Genomic DNA, 3,677 nt, shown 5'->3' with positions numbered 1-3,677 from the left:
CATCTTATTCTGATGTATAAGCTACATCAGTGCCACTAATATAGCTGTATATACATAGGTAATGTAATGTATATCTGTGCTCAGTTCCATCAAAATCCATTGAGCAGTTTTTGTGTGAAAGAGAAATAAACATCTATATTTTCACAATTTATTATGATGATAGAATAGTAATATAGGTATGATAAAGGTTGTCTTAGCACACATAACTTAAGCTAGACAACTTTCCTTTGGGCTAACCGGCCGTGTATGTGTAATGAATCCTGATACATATTTTTATTTATTTATTCATACCAGTATCCGAAACTAAAAAGTCACACATAAAATAAGACTTTCAATCTTCAAATTAATTCCAATGGATACGACACCTAATGGACTGATAAAATAGAAATAAAGCTCGCTCATAAATGGTGAGACTAATTAACTATCAGAAGTTTGGAAGTTAAGTCCTAAATGATAAGCGTTGCGTCCTCAATTACACCGCGCGTAACGTGGCGCGAGCACGCGATGCGCTGACGGTAACTGTAGTGTGTAGGGTTGCCACTATTTTGAAAAAATGGTGAAGATTTTTTATATAAAGTAAAAAAAAAATTGAAAAATTTTTTTTATTTTTTTTTAATAAAATGTTGATTCAGCAATGATTTTTAGGGTAAATACATATATAATAACTGCGGGTTTTTTTAGAGAATAAATTAAAATAAATTGCAGATTTTGACGTTTCCTCTTGTTCGCTCATAAATGGTGAGACTAATTAACTATCACAAGTTTGTAAGTTAAGTCCTAAATGATAAGCGTTGCGTCCTCAATTACACCGACGCGTAACGTGGCGCGAGCACGCGATGCGCTGACGGTAACTGTAGTGTGTAGGGTTGCCAGTATTTTGAAAAAGTGGTTAAGATTCTTTTGATGAAGTTAAAAAAAAACATGTGAAAAATAAAAATTTTTTTTTTTTTAATAAAATGTTGATTCAGGAAGGATTTTTAGGGTAAATACATATATAATAACTACGGGGTTTTGACGAGAATAATTTTAAAAAAATCTGATTTCGACGTTTGCTCTTCCTCGCTCATAAATCTAAGTAATTAACTATCACAAGTTTGTAAGTTAAGTCCTAAATGATAAGCGTTGCGTCCTCAATTACACCGCGCGTAACGTGGCGCGAGCACGCGATGCGCTGACGGTAACTGTAGTGTGTAGGGCTGCCAGTATTTCAAAAGCGGTAAAGAAAAGCCTAAAGTAAGACTGAAATAAATTATGTAAAGAAAAGGTTAAAGTTAGAAAGGAAATTGAAAATCGTTTTTTTTACCCGACCGCAAACTAGGGTAATTTTCTGTGTGTTTTCTGTGGTCAGATTTACTTACGATATAAATATTAGATATCAATTAAAACAGGATGCAGAATTGGACGAAACCACATATTATAATATAGGTATGTATGTACTTAATTCTTTCACTTTTAATAGAGAAAATACTTATTTGATACTTGTTAACTACTCAATATGTAGGTTGGGTATTCCCTGTAAACAATGATATCGACAATACCTCATACTCATCATCCTCTGAGCCTTTTTCCCAATCATGTTGGGGTCGGCTTGACAATACCTCATAAGGGTAAGGATGCCTATTATGAGATAGGCGCTCAATATGAGATAGCAAGGTATTAGTCAAACTATTCACGTCAGTCATTTGGGCGCTAGTGTCGCGCGATCAGCACAGCAACACCGCTAAACGTCTGCCAGTGCGTGCCGGCCACCGGCGATCCAAGTACGTGTGCGTGTAGTTATTACATTTTCATAAAACAAAAAATTTTTCGTCAAATGTTTACAAGGTATGTAACAACTTTACTATTACGTTAAAAGCTCTTAATATATATTTGGTTTGTAACTTATATGATCCATTTTAAGATTTAAATGTAATTTCATTGTGTTTTCTTTTTGAAACGAAAAAAAAAGGCATCCATTTTGTAAAATTGTTGCTTTCCTAATATGAGATATGCTGGGGTTCCTAAAATGAGATATCTCATATTGTGGTACTCAAAAAGAGCAACTATTATAAGTATTGGGTTGAACCCTATATTTTTTGTTTTAGATGCCTCCCATCAAAAGGAAGACATGGGACCATAATGCCATGATACAAGCTGTGAATGCAGTTCGAAGAAATGAAATGGGTTACTTAAGAGCTGCAAAACAATTTAGTGTTCCTAAGGGTACCCTTGAGCGCTATGTAAAAAAATATGACCGTGCAGAAGATCTTGTCCAGGTCGTATGGGTAGATGACCAGACTTACCTATAGATTTAGAAGCCGAGCTGGAAAGTTATTGCAAAGAAATGGAAAGCTCGAATTGTTTGTTTGTGTTTGTTAGTTTTAAAGACTGATACTTGACTATTCATGATTAAAGTACCAAAATATTAAGACTGATGTTTGTCTATAATATTTAATTAATAAGTAACAATAAAAATGTGATTATTACATTAATATTGTTTATTTTGTTTGTTTACCCCCTACAATTTTAAGGAACCTAATATAAGATACTATCTTATATTAGAAACCCCTAATATCTCATAATAGGAGACCAGTTGCCTTGGGTTGGTTTTCTGATATTTTTCACTTTTTACAGTATAGTCAGAAAAATATTGTATTTAGCCCTAAATAGCTATGACACATTTAAAGTACATTCAATTTGCTACCTAAAATTATATCTCTGAATGCTTCAAATGTAACAGTTTTGTTTTTATAGTCAAAAATAGGTATCTCATAATTGGCACCCTTACCCTACTCTATAAATAAAAACAAAAAACGCTCAAGACCAAAACCCAACCACACTTTTTTACAAAAATACACCATCTTGAAAAATATACAAAATAAAAAAACAAAAGACACTCTCGCTCGCCACCCCTAACCGCATGCTCTGTAGTATGGCATTTACTCAAGGCGTACAGTTTACGTTTCTCCCACGAAAACAAGCAGACCATGGAACCGACTACTAGCTTTTTTCTAAGCGTTTTGTCATTACTAGGTACTATTGTTTTTGTGGATGCGGTAGGTTGGTGCATTTATTTTCAAAATAAATCAATTACAATGCAAGCCAATTTAAGAAGTAAACAATATTATTATTGTTCACAAAAACTTTGTGTTTGTATTAACAATATTTTTTTATGGTGATATTTTGAAACGTAACTAAACAGTACCTACTTCACTTAAGTCAGTATTTTAAGTTTCACCCGCATTCCATCGGAACTACTCCGTGCACCCACATTATTGTAGCCTTTCTGAAAAATGGGGTATTTCACACTGAAAAATATTTCAAATCGACCCACTACTTTCTGAAAAAAAGCACGTTCAAAAAATCTATTTCTTCAGCTTTATAATATTTTATAGATTCAAAACTGCCTCCTCCATAAAACAATTCTTCAATACTCCAAGTTATTGACACAAGAAACGATGTCGGGTTTGTGCACAAGACGCGTATGATCTACTTACGATTGACCTTGCATTGTTCAAGGTAATATTTATGGGTATTTACAACTGGTTTGATTCGTTTAAGGACCTGGTATTAAACCCGAGATGAATAAAAATAAATTCAGTGTTTATAAAATTGTAGTGTGCTTTTAGAGGTTTGAAAAGTAAGAATAGTAATACAATTGGTAACAATCGCCACTGCAAAATTTAATACTTATTTAA

At 33.3% G+C, this 3,677-nt stretch overlaps 1 long non-coding RNA gene across 1 annotated transcript; it reads left to right on the top strand.

Moving 5' to 3' along the window:
* The first annotated feature begins 1,607 nt into the window (after positions 1–1,607).
* LOC126056354 (uncharacterized) lies at positions 1,608–2,742 on the top strand. The gene is made up of 2 exons (XR_010277947.1): positions 1,608–1,824; positions 2,085–2,742. It is a non-coding gene; the product is annotated as an uncharacterized LOC126056354 (long non-coding RNA).
* The last annotated feature ends 935 nt before the right edge of the window (positions 2,743–3,677 follow it).

Source organism: Helicoverpa armigera, chromosome 28, assembly GCF_030705265.1.
Source record: "Helicoverpa armigera isolate CAAS_96S chromosome 28, ASM3070526v1, whole genome shotgun sequence".
Lineage (NCBI taxonomy): Eukaryota > Metazoa > Arthropoda > Insecta > Lepidoptera > Noctuidae > Helicoverpa > Helicoverpa armigera.
Note: the sequence above shows the minus strand (reverse complement) of the source record. Positions and strands in the feature narration are given on the sequence as shown.